Source organism: Myiozetetes cayanensis, unplaced genomic scaffold, assembly GCF_022539395.1.
Source record: "Myiozetetes cayanensis isolate MyiCay16 unplaced genomic scaffold, myiCay2020 scf24, whole genome shotgun sequence".
NCBI lineage: Eukaryota > Metazoa > Chordata > Aves > Passeriformes > Tyrannidae > Myiozetetes > Myiozetetes cayanensis.
In genome coordinates, this window is record NW_026087456.1 from 5,705,378 (window position 1) to 5,720,946 (window position 15,569).

The window sequence follows — 15,569 nt, forward strand, 5'->3', positions numbered from 1 at the left end:
TACAGACTGCGGAGATGTGAGAAGGAGGGAATGCTCTTCAGTTTTGTGAGCTCTTCTGCTTGGTGGGAAAGTGGTTTTGGGAGAGTGGGAAATTCATACTAACTCAATTTGGTATTTCTGAGGACAGAAGTTCTTTATTGACAGCCTGGGTGGTGCTAACATCAGTGTGCCCCTTTGCACTTCATTGCTGGCTTACAGAGAATACTTGGGAAGAGCCAAGTTCACCCTTCTTGTCTAGCAGTTATTTTTGAGGAATTTTTTGGAGATACTGACATTTTGTCAGTAAAATTTGGACTGAGGCCACCACTAAAGCAATTTTCACGAACTACCACTGGATGCAGCACTCAACTGGTCATAGTTTTCAGTTGCCACCAGCCTGCCTTTGACCAAACTGGCTTAATGGAAGGCTGAACCCTTCAGTGTTAGCTGAGGGATTCAGCCACAAGATTATTAATAGACAGTGCACAGCCAGTTCCCTTATGACTCTACAAAAACTGTAGCCAGACCTTCAGCAGCCCATCAATAACATTTTGAGCCATCCAGCCTCCTCACTGTAATTCCCCAAAGAGATTGTCAACACCAGTGTAAGAAACATGGGGTCAGAGTGGAATTTGTGCACTTGACTGAGTTACTGCTTTGAGACCTGTGGCCTTCAGGAGACTTACATGCAGGACTTTGCAGGATGGCAGAAGAAAGCTGTCTTCTGTTTCTCTGACAGAAAGAGGCTTGTGAGGAGAAAGATGTGCAACCCAATAAAGACCTACAGCAATGAAAAATGAAAAGAAAACTGACTGTTTCTTAGAGACTGCGTGGCTGGGCATATACTTCCAAAAACATTTGAAACTCACCCCATTTAGAGATGAACTTAACACAGAAAAAGAGCCCACCATAAAAGAGGAAAGAGAACAACTGTGTGACTTCAATAAAGCCAGTCAAGTGCCTGCTTTGTATCCAATGGTGCATGGCAGAAGATACAAGCATGTTCAAAGGGTATGTATGGTACCTCTGGGGAAACAGAAAGCCCAACTGTTATCTTTTGAAAAGACACTCCACATGATTATTGGACACAATTTTTCATGATTTTACCAATTTATTTGTTATTCAGATCTGAGGTGGGAAAGCTGATTACAGCTAGTTCTATTTCTGTATCTAGTAAGGAAACAAATTCAAAGCAAGTACCAGTACAAAGTGTATCCTGCATTGAAGGTGAGTGCTGGTTGGCTCTGCTTGTGACATAGCCTCCCTCTTGCAATCCATTTGGTAGAAAACATATGTAAAAATAAATTATTTGATTGAAAAAAACATGGTGGAGATGATTTACCCATCAAGGATGCTGAAACACCTCAGAGAAATAGCAGTTTGGTTGGCATACCTAGACACACACAGTCCTTAGTGATGTTCTTAAAGGCTTTTAAAATAATTTATTTCTTTGAGAATATAGTCTTCTGAGATTATGACTTGGAGAAGGTGGAACTATTTCCACGTATGTCAAGCTCTGTAATAATGAAAAGGTCAGTCATTCCCTCTTCTTCCCACTCTTCTTCCCACTCTTCTTCCTGACATCCTGACACTTTTTTGTTCTTCTGGTTTGGTCATGCTTCTGAAACAAATGTTAACAAGGTAATACTCATAATTTTCCAAGAATTTGGAATAATTTCTGCTGTTGGGTTTGTCCCCATAAACACTTTTTGTGCAGAACTGACCATTTTAAGTCATATTGTAGTTTGAATGCATGGTTGTGAGGCTGTTAATTCCAACATTAATAAATGGTTTTCCAAAAAGTGTGTACATGTAGGGAAACAGAAATGTCATTATTTCTCCAGTGTCAATGAGAACAGAACCAAACTCATCTGAATTTTTCTGAATTCTCATATTTAATCCACTCAATTTAATTACATGATCACACAGCTTTTAAAAATACTCACTGTCCTCTGGATCCGGCACTCCCCATTTGCTAATTCTTCTAAAATTGGTTTTTATGTGCTGAATAATCAACCTTTTGTTTTCACTACTTACATGCCATGTTATGAAAAATCCCTAAACACAAGACTTCTCACTAATTATTAAAATGCCACCATTGATTATAATGAAATATTTATTTAATTTATACCACCAACATTTTTTTCCACCTAATTCAAGATAGTCCAATGACTTTGAACAGTAGCTTCCTGGACAGTTAAATAATATATAAGCTTCATTTTTGAATAACAGGAAACATAGCTTTAAATTATTTAAAGTGTTGGCTCTTTGGAGCAATGGATTTTCCCATTTTGAGCTTACTCAGTGTTTCAAACAATGTCCTGAGCAATTTTGACCAAAACAACTACATGTTTTAAATAATAGAACACACACTGAGTGAAACATCACAGTAGTTTCTAAATCACACTTTCAAAGGCACTGATGCATCCTGATTTGTATCAGTAGTAAACTGGTATTTTGAAGACGTCAAAACCTTTCTCCGGTGCAGAGAAGCTGGTCAGCGTGGAGAAAAGAGTGATCATGGAAAAACTGAGTGCTTCTACAGAGAAACTTGGTAAATAAGTTCCTGCCTGGTTTCCTTTCCTCATTTACAAACAAGACTAGTTTCCAAATGCAGCTAAACTGAGATTACAGAGCTGCTCTTAGTTTGTGTGACTAACAGAGGGGAAACTATCTCTTACCACAAGTTGAAAAGCATTGGAAAAATAATGATGGACCTATAATGCTAAAGGATATAAAAACTGGCCTGAGAAGAGTAGTCATTTTGGACTGACCACCAGCATGCACACTGGTATTTTCCTTTTCTGTTTAGCATATTTATATAAATATTCACTAAGTGTTTATTTGTAAGACTTCAGCTGGCACTTCCTGTACACCCTCAAATTTCATCAGCTTCAGTGGGTGTATTCCAGGATGCCAGCTCAGGCCTAAGGTCTTGAATTATGCATTGCATATTTCTTCCTATCTGAATGAAAGCCTGTTAGTCTGCTTCCCCATCTAAGCATCAGGCCTCTGGTGAATATTTAGATTGGAAGTCAAAATCCTCCATCAAAGGAGGGCTTCTAAAAAGATGAGGCTGCTTTGGAAACTCTGGTCTCGGTGACACAACGATCCATCACTTCTCTGCAGTTTTTAAGCTCACATAACAAACATAACACAATGAGGTCTGAATCAAAGCAAGCAGCCAAAGTTAGTAGCAGTGTTTTCCTTCCCATAATTTCTGCCAGTCTCAGTGAAGGATGTTTATTACAAACTTTTACAAATTATATGTTAACGTAAACCCAAGCTAAGTCCTCGTCTGGAATAAGCTCTTGTAGTACTAGTATGAAGTTGTCTAAAAATATAGCTCGGAAAAGAGTAGTACTTGAAATAGAGTCATTTCAAGGGTAATTTAGGTTGCTATGTCTTCAACACACAACTGAGAAATCTGTGATTGCTGAGCAGATTGGGTTTCTGGCTATTCTTTAATTTGTTTATATTTTCTAAAACAGCCTTTGGAAATACTGTTAAAGATGGGTTGAGGATTAAGTTTATTAGTGCGGCTTATTTCTTGGTAGGAGATGGAGAAGGTCATTATGGTTTGATCATTTTATAATATTTACAAATCCTGTGCCCACAAATGTGTCTCTAGTGCCAGATAAATAGAAGACCAGTCCCAGACTCTGAAACCAGCTACAGAGAGGAGCACTGAAAGCCAGAGGGTTTTGGGAAGAGAGTTCCCTGCAGGTGACGTGGAGTTACCACACAGGTCTTGTTTCTACATGTTATTCTACCTTCCAAAGGACATTTGAGAGGAAAGAACTTCAGAAGCCTTTGAGGCTGTTCCCTCATATCAGATGCTGGCTGTATCACAGACCTTTTCATTAAAAGCAATGGAGGTTTACCATCCAGCCTCTGCAGTTCTTGAGTGATTGTCAGGCTTCAAAAACTGGCATCATCTTCTGCTTTTAGATAACTTTATAGCATTTTTTAAATCTATGTTGTCATCAAACCTTGTCCCTTCCCCACTGGTGGTTTTCAGAAAAGGTACCATCAAAAATAAAATGTTTACTGTGGAGATTATTCCTCTACCAGAGTTGAACATAGTGAGGCCTTTTGATTAAAGCTTTTCAAAACACTGAGTTGGAAACAACTTCCGTATTTACTGTTACTTGAAAGTCTTCCTGCAGCATCTTCTCTGACCTTTCAGTCACCCCAACAAAAACCATGAGCATGTGAATGCAAAACGTGATATATCCCTGACAATTTCCATGCTCTGTCTCTCTTCACAGCTAAGACACTGAAGAAATTAAAAAAATAAAACAAAGTAGTTGACATTTATTGAAGGGAAGAGGTTATGGAATTATGTCAAACAGAGCACTGCAGCAGAATAAAGCCTGCCAGTAAGTTTAACTCTTTATAAACTTTTATTGCTCACTGTAATTATTAACATCTTCAGTTGGAACAGCATTTGGATATCATTAAAATAACTGCAAATGATCTTGGCCTCTCCTTAAGGATCTTTTTTAGACACTTTTTTTTGTCACTCAGCTCACTAATGCATCATTTTTATCATGGAGTATCATGTTACATACATTAAACAGTTTAGCACATCCAGTGTCCTGTTCAGCTGAAAACAAAACTGCACAAATTTATCACTATGTTGCAAATGACTCAGAATAAATGGTTGTGAACTGTATCTTCAGTTACCAATGTGTTCTCAATAACCAGACTCCTGAACCTTCTGGAACTGAAGTCAGTCTCAGATGGAGCTTTGCCTTCATGTAGGTGCTTGGGTTGCAACATGCCCTCAAAATTTTTATAGCTGTGGAGCAACGAGAGGAGGAGACAGGGACTCAGATTGAAATGAAGTCTGCACCCTGAATAATCTAAGACAGTGGTTTATATTAATCTATTTTGCCACTGAAACAGGCTAGAAGCGTTCACCAGGGTACACAGCATATCTAAACCTTTGAGAAAGTTACAACCAGTTGAGAGGTAGGAATGAGAAGCTGGGAGCGACATCTTCTTAAGCTGCACATCTGATTGCAAGTTCACCAAGGCTCTTGCAGTACTGGTTAATTACTTTTTCCAAAGCCAAGAACTTTGGCTGTCAGGGGTTTTTTTCATATCATTTTTCTAGAAGTCCTAATTCATCTTAGATTGATTTCATCTTTAATGCAGCCAAATAACTAAATTACTTCCTTTCACAGAGTTTGCCAAATGGTCTTCCAAAGCACACAAAGACTCTCTGAATTATAGATAAGGCCACTTAGCAAACAATACATTTCAGCACATGCTACAAATATGATCCCAAAGGATCATTTTTGTTATTGAGCACAACAGCCATGATTAATAAATTGCCTCTTCATAGAATAGTTCTGAAGATAACGACAAATGAGCAAAACAAAATGTTGTATTTTCCCCCCTGTTTACATGGGGACAGGAATTTGAGGAACGAACTTCTGCTTCTGCCCTATAGAATAACATCAGGAAGCCTGTGTGGCAGGACCTTTGTAATCTTTTTCAGTTTGTTTCCTCCATGAATATTTCCTCCCATAGAAGGTAAGTGGCAGAAAGATCAGGTTGGAATAACTCTTTTAAGCATCCACTGGGCAGGAGTGCTACTTGCTTTTAGGGGTTGGGTTTCTTGTTTTGTCTTGATTTTTTTAAGTTCAATGCATGAGTGAGAAGACCAAGCAGATTTAATGAGCAGTCTCTGTACCCTCAGGGGAACACAGATCTGCATGACCTACTCAGTGACTTCCAGGCTTTGTCAGTGGGGCTGAAAAGTCATTGTTTTGTGATCATTGTCTTAAAAATGTTAAACTGAATGAAGTGAAGGTTTTCTGCCAGCTTGAACCTAAAACTGAAGAGTCCAACAGTTTGGGTCTGGAAGAAAACACATCTGCTTAGCATTTGGTCTTCCTGCTGGAAATATTGCAGATTCTTCCAGGGCAACGTTCCACAGACATCCGTAGCCTGTCGTAAACAGGGTGCGCCTCCAGCCACATGCTCACAGAAACATTAAACTATTTACTCTGTCGTGAAATAACAGGACAGTGCTACCTCTCCATGTGATATGTGCTTGGCTGAGCAGCAATTCCTCACTCTGCTGGGTGATTACAGTTCAACTCGCTGCAGGGACAGACAAAACAATCTCTGCCATTTTGCACGTGTGGCTTTCTCTGCGCTTCCCTTAAGTATGCAGAGTAAAGCATTTTGCTATTTAAGTTTACCTTTTTCCTTTTATTCATCTTAATAAAGCCTCATACAATGGCATCGTCCATGATTTTTCAGAACTTACAAAAACAGCTCTGAAAAGGCAGAAGCATTTACTGTTATTTTGTTCTATATACTGAGACAGTTTACTTTGTGGTATACATAAAGAAATATTATACTTATAGGTTTCTGGCTGGATATTCTGTTTCCATATTTATGTGACTGCGTTTGAATACTGATTGCACTGGTTTACTTGATTGGCACAGTAATCCTGGCAGTTTATGACTATCAGGTACCAGCCTCTCCTGCTGAAGGGCTTTTCTGCATAAGTATTTGTTGCACCTGGAGCAATTCTTTCCTCTGCCAAGGAATTTCTACATATCAAATTAATTGATCAATCACACTCTCCTCCCCATCCCTCAAAATATGCAATATATACTAAGCTTTAAAATTCAGTAAAAAGAACCTGGAAGGCAGATAAACGTGTTTTCAGGCTAAAGCAGAACGGCTTTTGAAAGCAGGTCCACAGGTGAATGCTTTAAATTTTGGGCTGGGATTTCCTTTTTACCAGTTTGGAGATGTTCAATTCAAAGAGCAGATTCACAGTGAAGAAACCCAAGTAGAGTCAAATGCCTTACTCAGGGATAGAGCTGACATCTTGCTGCTTTTCTCTGAAAGAATTCAGCCTGCTGCTCTCCAGTGACATTACTCTGAGCTGACTTAGCTCTTCCCCTCCATTCATTAAGGAAGAGATGTGCCTAATCTTGGAGCAAGAATTCCTGCTGGCTGGCAGGATGCCTTAAAGTTAGGTGTTGTGCTAGCCAGCATTGTGCTCTCTGCAGATTTAGCCTTGTACTTCTTCCATCCCCTCAAATGTTAACTGATTAAATAGCAGTTAATTAGAACTGGCTCACACTTAACATTCTTTAGGGTCATTTTAAGATATGAGGGTGCAGGTACAAATGAAAACCAGCTCTATTCAGAAAAGAGGTGGTTTCCATTGAAAATTCAGTTAAGAATAGCCAAAAAGCTTAGCATTTCTTAGCCTTTCCCCATGCTAACATTTTCTGAATAGCTATTATCCATGCCCAACACATTTTATTCTTTTTGTGCAGTGAACATTCTCTATTTTTATTTATGTTTGGTATGTCACACTAGCAAGAGAATACTGCTGTTATTTTGATATTCTTGTCTAAAATATATGATTATAACAGAATAAAAATATTCTGTTAGTATATAGGACAAAAATAAAAATTTTATTTGAAAATGGTTTTATTTGAAATGGTTTAAAGTCTATGATTATGTTTTAGATATGCAAATGTTTTTTATGCGTGACTTCATCATTTCCAGCTGGAAACAACATTGTTATTGTTTGAAGGTTAAACAGAAGCAATCAATGCCACTTAAATTTCTCTAACTAACTTGGAAAATTCTTTATATCAGCATCACATCTGTAGTTCTATTTGTCTTTCACATGATGTATTTGAAAATTATTTTGACTTGTGAATAGCTCGAATTTTTCTGGAACCTGAGTTTATCTTAAAATTCCTAGACTCTGATAATGTAATCAGGTGTATCCATCACAACCTTATCCACTTACTTAAATGAAAAAAATTAGCTTACCAGTGTTCTTTGGAGTTTATCTTTCTTCTAATAAAGGATCTTTTGAGGGTGTAAAGACATTCAGTAGAGTCCCTTGAGACAGGCAGTAAAAGCCTGGACTCCAAATATTTATCCCTTTTACTTCTCTGCATATAAGAAAAAATATCACAATGTGATGCTCTGCTTGTGTCTGACTTGGATGGCAGAATTAGCTTTCGGAAGCCAAATACCTTCTTGAAATATTTCTTGGCATTTTTTTGTCTGATCAGTAATTACATACCTTCTGATAACAGGAGGAAATGTTTTGTTGTGTCTGAAGATAGCTGAGGTCTCAAATTCTTACCGTTTCCATAATCATTTCCTTCCTGTGCTTGACTCCATTCCATTCCAAACCCAAGTTCTTAGCAATGAAAGGACATGTTAACTTCTGGACAAACCCCACATGACTGTATATGGCATAATCTTATAAATGGAACAGAATGACAATTATTTAGTCAGTCATTGAAACATTGAGTGTGCCAAGCAAAGTGTGAGACTTACAGGTTTTTTTAACCCTTCAGAAACAACCCAGCTAAAAAACAACCCAGCATATAAAAATTTCTTCCAGGTTATGCTTGAATTTTTTTTTTTTTTTAGGTTATAATAATTCAGATCATACAGGGTTTTTTCCCAACATTCAAGATTAGGGATATAATATACAGTCTAACATTTAGTATAGATAATTACGAGTATTTTAGATCCTTTTTCCTGCTCTTTTCCTAGAACGTTGTAAAAGTTTAGGGCTGTCACTTAGAGTGTAACTTAGGCTACTAAATAAGTATTTTGTTTTCCATAAATGCCAAGCCTCTGAAGGTTCTTAGTGTACTTCTGAGCATCAGCTTTCTCTGACAGCTCATCTGTGCCTCTCTTTTCCAGGAATGTAACTTTTCAAGCATTCATGTTTTCATATCTTCACTTTAATCTCCTGTGCTTTAGTTGTAAAAATACAACAACATTGCCATTTCCACCAAACACTTTGGGAGTCACAGGCAAAGAAAATACGAGTGGAAGGGATGAATCACCAACTGGTGATCTTTCTTTTTCCGCTTTCTGGCAAGAAATCCTCTTACTCAAACTGAGAAAGTGGATGCTTACACAAGAGGTTTTGTGAGCAGACTTCTTAAAAACACTACCATTTGCCAAATGTGTCAAAAATCACTTCATGTTCATCTGATTTCCACCCAATTTTTTTCTAGAAGGCTTATAAAAAAAAATATCCCCAAACCAAATAAAAAAACAACAAATAATCTTTTTTTCTTTTGTTTTCAGTGGGGTTGAGAGGCAGAGATTTCAGGGATTTTACTAACATTTGGAAAGAAAGCAAATAGGTTGACTCTTAAGAAGGCCAGTAATAAGCGTAGGGTTTCAGAAGCAATCAGTGCTGGCCTAACTTTGTGGGTGTCAACAGTAAAAAAACTATTGACTGATGGCAAAAAAATCGTGGTCCTTTCTGGAAATCTCTGGTTTTTTACTCACATGCCATGACTTTTTTTCTTTCAGCCATGAGGGAGATGACCTGGTCGCCTTAGCCACCCCAATACACTCCTCTTATGGCAACAGCAGGCCCTCAGATGAGTTCAACAGAGTGGTTTTCTGACCACAAAATACAGGTGTTTAAATAACGTCCTTGGATTAATCCTTAGCACAATTAGGTTCTTGTATTTCTGGATATTGTCGATAAGTACAATGGACACAGGTCCATTTATCAGATTCCTGGCCTTTGGGGAAGGTGGCACAGCTTTAAACTGCCAAATTCTTTAGTCAGAGAATAAGACTGGCATAAATATCTACCTGTTTTCTCATCTGTGGTACAGCACACAAACAAGCAGCAAAGATGTAGCCTTTCATTTCTGAGCAACTGGGATGGACAGCACTGCAGTCAGTAGATCATAAGCAAAACTGACTGCCTGGAATAACACCAGAGTGTCACTACAATAAAATATTGATTCACTCCCACTGTCTCCTTATCCTTCCTTCCTTTCCAGGCCATGCCTACAACTAACAAATTGATGGGATTTCAGAGAAAAGAATAACACACACATTTTTGGAGAAGATAGAGGGAAATGCTTGAAGTGTAGCAGACAAAATGCTTTATGAATGTTGACCTTAGTGAACAATCTAGAAATTCAACAAGGGATGTTATCTGCAGCTGCTGCAGAAATGTATTAAGAAAAGGCTGACATTGTGCTGAGGCACATCTGTTATGCAAAATATAGAATTTATGTAAATATTGCAATGCAATATCAAGCCAGGCATATATTAAAACTTAAGGACAGCATAAAAGTTTAAAAGTTTCCATTCCAGACTTTGGAAACCATTCTTCTAAATATCTACCCCAGATGCAAGTTTATCTCAAAAGTATCCATAACAACACAAGGTGTGAGCATATTTTCTGAACAAAATTCTCAATTTGTTTTGGAGGAAAGAATTTAATTAAAAAACGTGTACACCATTGCTATTCATAAACTTGTCCAAGCAAAACAAGTCATAAACCAATTTGGTTTTATTTATTAACTCTTGCAACATGTGTGGTACACATATATAAAAAAAAATCTTGTGAACAGAAACATTATAGCCAGAGATGAATGAAATTTCTTGATGAATACAAAACTAATTAGGAAATGAAATCCTGGACACACTAAAACCCTTTGCAAACTCTGATCAGCTTTGATCAGAGCGAGTAGCTTTGTTCCCAAAATGGGTAAGTGAACTACTTTGCTTTGAAGTGGAAATAGGCAACTAAATAAAAGTTTTGATTTCTTAAACCAGCATTACCATTTTGAAATAGAATTTCAATTTTTAAAAGGGGAAATCTCTTGAAACCAAATCAGAAATTCAGTCCTCTTGAACGCACAAAGGTAAAAAAAAAACATTTCACTTAACCCCAAAGGAAACATGTGCTGTGTTTAGAACATAATGAAACATTTTAATTAATTTTAGGGGTTTTTTTTACATTCAATGCCCAAGTCACCTAACTGCCCTCATCTCCTTACATCCACACACACACCCATGCCCCAAAACCAAGGATCTTCACACATCACACCACACAAACACATCCTTGTCCACGCTGCTCTAACTGTTGTTCTCTCCAGGAGCACTCATGGGATTCAACAGTTATATCATTAAACAAACAGTGCAATTATTCAACAATTTCCACACACAGATGTGTCTTTCTCCTTCACTTACACTTTTTGGCTCCCAAACACGTTTGGATACACTCCTGACTCTGTAGAACTATGGAAAAGAAACTTAGCCCACGTAAAAAGTCCATTTAGTGCAAATCATCCTAGCGAATATCCACGGATTTAATGTGGAGATATTTTATGATTTCTTTTTTTTTATGATTCATTATCTTAAGTTGGAAAAAATGACATTTCCATATCAGCTGGGTCAGTGTTTTAAACATCTGGATGACAATATACAGAAAATTAAATCACTAAGGACTTTTATCTAGGTAGTATATAAAGCTAGACATTCACCTGCAATAAATAGCACATTTTATTTCCTATTTTCCATTTTCTTTCCTATTTGACAACCCCTTTAAAAACTCCAGCTGAAAATTTCTTGCAACTATTAAGCACTCCATAACAAAAAATGTAATTCTGGGAAGAATATGTGATAATGATAGTTAATAATTCAATTGTGTCCTTGTTTTAAATGCAAACAGGTCTTCATGTTAAGCACAGACCACTTGACAAACTTCCATAATAAATGCATCGGTTATATCACAATGCACTCTGGAATACTGCCAAGCAGCGATGCATTTAGGACACGAAAATTAAAAAGTCAATTAATTCAGAGTATGTGACTGCACAATAAATCTTCTATATGCGACATTAGGACCTCTTTAACTCAAACAGACTTTAGAATCAAGTTGCTTACATTCAAGAGTCCATGCCCCTCTCTTTTGGAGAGAGATGCTTCTTAGTCATTCCAATTTGTTAATGTATGGAGCTATAGAATATTAATTAAAAAACATGTACAGAATTTTTTTAAGTTATGAATTAGATAGGGGGAAGGTGTTAATATTTAGCTGGGATTTAATTTCAGTGGTTTCTTAAGCAATTATATCTCATTAGGAAAACTAGTTACTATCAGGTAAGGTAAATTTAGAAAGTATAGAAACTGGCTTGATTTTTATGAAAGGCAGAGAATGGAATGCAATTATTTTCTTCTGAAAGCATGGTCTTCATCTCTGAAAATGACTTGTTCAAAATCAAAGCCCTTTAGTTAATGTTTAATGCTGGAAGATGATCACACGTCAATATGAGCATAGCAAAAATGTCAATTTTTTAATTTAAATAAAGCTCATAACCAACTAATTCTTAAACAACATCTGCTTGTTAACAGTGCACTGGTAATAGGATATGGATAGTTCACCATCAAAAACAGTCCTTGAGCCCAATACTGTGGAATACATTAAGCAATGTAGTTATGCTGGAGAGAACAGATAAAAAAATAAGGAGCAATGAGATTTTTGAGTGAAACAGAATATAGAATATTATTGCATTTGTGAAGTACAGGGTAATGAAAAGGGTAGGGGGGAGGAAGAAAAAAAAGCAAAAACTGAGTCCAGTTACAGTCAAGCAAATATGAGAAAAAGGAAAATGCATCAGAAAACCTTCACCTACAGAAAAACTACGTATCTCCATGGGACTTGCATGAATGTTCTTTTTTATATATTCTTAGGTATGACAAATGAATTCTGAGTAGACACAGGAAGAAAAAGCATTCAGATACTAATGACAGAGATAGAGAGTGCAAAAGAGAGCTCAAGAATACAAGACCCACTGAGGGAGAGTGAGACATCTGAAAAATTAACCAGCTGCCACACAAAGAGGTATTCAGAGCACTGCAAACTTCAACACCATGTTAGGACCAAAGAGATAAGAAAAGCAGCTCTATATTACTCAATGGGTACTTGCAAGTCTCTCTTCCTATGTTAAACCCAGGGCCAATTCTCAGACATCTGGAGTCTGAGGACCACTTGTGCATACCTGAACACTAAAATGAAGCCCAGGGCCATCTCCTGGCAGGACAGAAGCAAGGGATGCCAAACCAATCTGGGAGCAATGTGCAGGAGAAACCTGCAGCTGAGGGTTACCTCGTGTTATGAATAGCTCAAGGAAAATTTGGGGGCCATGGAAGAACAGCTAAGTAATGTGGCTGGGAGGAGGACTGGGGGTTTTATGCTGTTCTTGGCTTGCAGGTCACAAAGGTCTGTGGTAAGAAGTGAGCTGAGAACCTGGCACATCACTGAAAGTAATGTAAGTGGCTGAACAGGTTTTAGTCCACAAGTAAAAAGTACTGAGATGGTAAAACTGGTACTGGTGAAATCTCTGAGAAATGAGCAGTCTGTCACCATCTTCACTAAGTGCTGTTTCCATAAACATCTCACAACAGGCTCCTTCTGAGCCCATCTCTGCATTTTCCAGTTGCCAGTGTCTCCGAACAGGGCAGCCTGTGGATGCAGACCTCACTATTCTCACATACACGTGACCAGCCAACTGGTTAAATGAGGGCTTTGCTCAGGCATGTTAAGAGATCTGCACATGTTTTTCCAAGTGTACAATGGACAGCCCTTCACACCGAGCAGTTCAGCGTGTCTCCTCTCACCCTCCTCCCCCACACCTCAGCCCTACATGAAAGCGAAGGCAACATTCGGAACTAAGCTCACTAAAAACGATTTGGTTCATTGCTACACTTCAAAAAAAAAAAAAACTACGTAAAAAAACCATGCAGCTGCCTTGTGACAGCAACATAGCATGTCCCAGAGGTTGGTTTTAGTGTATTTACTCTTCCAGAGCACCACGTCTCTTAGTAAACGGGCAACATATGATGCAGTTCTGGTCTCATCACAACATGTGTAACATCTGGGAGAGCTGCCACTTGTGAAGCCAACCAGTGCTCTGCTGACAGACAAAGTGAGCATTATGCTGAAATGCCATTCCTCAGCTGTTTGCAGAATTAATTTCCCTGTAGAATTTTCTAATTAGTTGGCTCTTTCCAGCCCGTTCCCCACAGAGGAAGCAGAAAGGAAGCAAAAGGCTAGCACCTGCTCCTAAAGCTCTGGCTGGGGAAAAAAAAATAATTAAATTTAAGGATGACATATACAGTAAGTATTTAGGCACTAGAAAGCCTTCTATCCATGCAGCTGTGGGGATGAAGTAACTCTGTTTGAAAGCTTAATGGAGATTCTTCTGTGGGGAAGAATTTCCAGTGGCTCACATTCCAGACAGTTAACCACATTACCGAAGGGAAGAAAAAGGGATTTGTTCAAGCATTAAGAACTGCCTTTTAAAAAAAAAAAAAAAAAAAAAAAAAAAAAAAAAAAATCCCCCAATCTGTAGAAAAGACAGACAGATGAATCCAGACCTGAGAATGATTCTGCATGTAGCTCACTCAATCACTTACAGGTTATTTTCAATCATTCGGTTTTCCTATGACTTCAAATTAAAAACTATTCTTATGCTGGAACTAAGTGTATGATATTATCTTAGAAGCAACAACTTAACAGAATTTGTTCCTTACTGGAGTGAGTCATTGGAATAAAAAAAAATAACATGGTTCTTCCTTTGAATTTACCTGCAGTCTGTCATTGTAAGCTAAAAACCATGAGAGGTATTTAATGAAAAATAAAAACAAGAACAAAACAGTTCAATAAAGGCAGTTTGCATTTCTCACTACATAGGCACTTTGTCAAAAGAATTTTTAAATACTGAATATAAAGGAAGATGGTGGTCTACTAAAGTTAGAATGCATGAGGGAAAAAATCTTCCTTATGGAAATTAGGATAAGCCATAATCACTTCAATAAACAATTTCCACTGTCTTCCCCCAGTAGCCTTACAAAATGGTGGACATTACAAAAAAATAAGGTTCTAGAATAAGATCACAGATATAATGTGTCTACATTCATTTGGTGTGTGTTTTGATCAGCACAACGTGTGATTTAGGCCCAGAGATGAGCAAGAGTTATCCATTAATAGGGCATATTGTGATTTAATTGCACAACCTTGTCTAATTTTTGTGAAATTCCAAATAGATTCAACATAGGTACCTCAGTGTATGTACCTAGTTGGATTAGTGGCATATGGGATTGAAAGACTTTTTACCTAATAATGTATTAATTTCATAGAATCAAGACACAGTGTTATATTTTTATAAACTCATTATTTTACAGAACAATTTTAGATAAACAAATGCAACAGGACGTGCAGGTAGGAGGAAAGGTTCTGTTAAAAGCAGAGTTAAAAAAAAAGAGATAATGTTGCCTACCTGGGCCAAATGCCCAGACCTTTTTCCCCACTCAAAGACAATTTGGAAAACTTAGCGAAATAACAAGTGGAGATGTAAGGCAAGGCTGTTCCTGCTTTTCACTGGCAATGCTTGGTACTATTCTCTGGTATTCTGGTAGTCTGTGGAAAATCTGTGTATGAGTGAGTGGCGTTTACCCTTGTCATATGAAGTGGCAGTGACATGTTAATTTCAAAATGTCTACAGTTATTTCAAGTGGACTTCCCCCAAAAGCCTGCATTGGAGAGGATAATTTCAAACTTCAGAAAACCAAAGTAAACAACACTTATTTATATTCCTCGGAAGTGGTGCAGCTAAATTCATCTGTGGCTTCAGAAATCTCCTGTAATACTTTAGTTTGGCCCATTAACTGCACCTGTTTTCTTTTTCTTTCTCTTCTTTTTTTTAGGGTGGGATCAGGAGTGGGGGGAAATTATTTCCCCTTCAATACCA

At 37.7% G+C, this 15,569-nt stretch overlaps 1 protein-coding gene across 2 annotated transcripts in view; it reads right to left on the reverse strand.

The window, feature by feature from the left end:
• Window positions 1-738: 738 nt before the first annotated feature.
• The window catches only part of SPATA5 (spermatogenesis associated 5), a 413,699-nt gene continuing 398,868 nt past the window's right edge, over window positions 739-15,569 (reverse strand). The window contains exon 21 of one of the 2 annotated variants that reach the window (XR_007629554.1): window positions 739-760. The gene's annotated coding sequence lies outside the window, so the exon portion shown is untranslated. Of the gene's footprint in view, window positions 761-13,520; window positions 13,895-15,569 lie in introns of those variants that run through there. The other variant, XR_007629553.1, reaches the window with a different exon arrangement.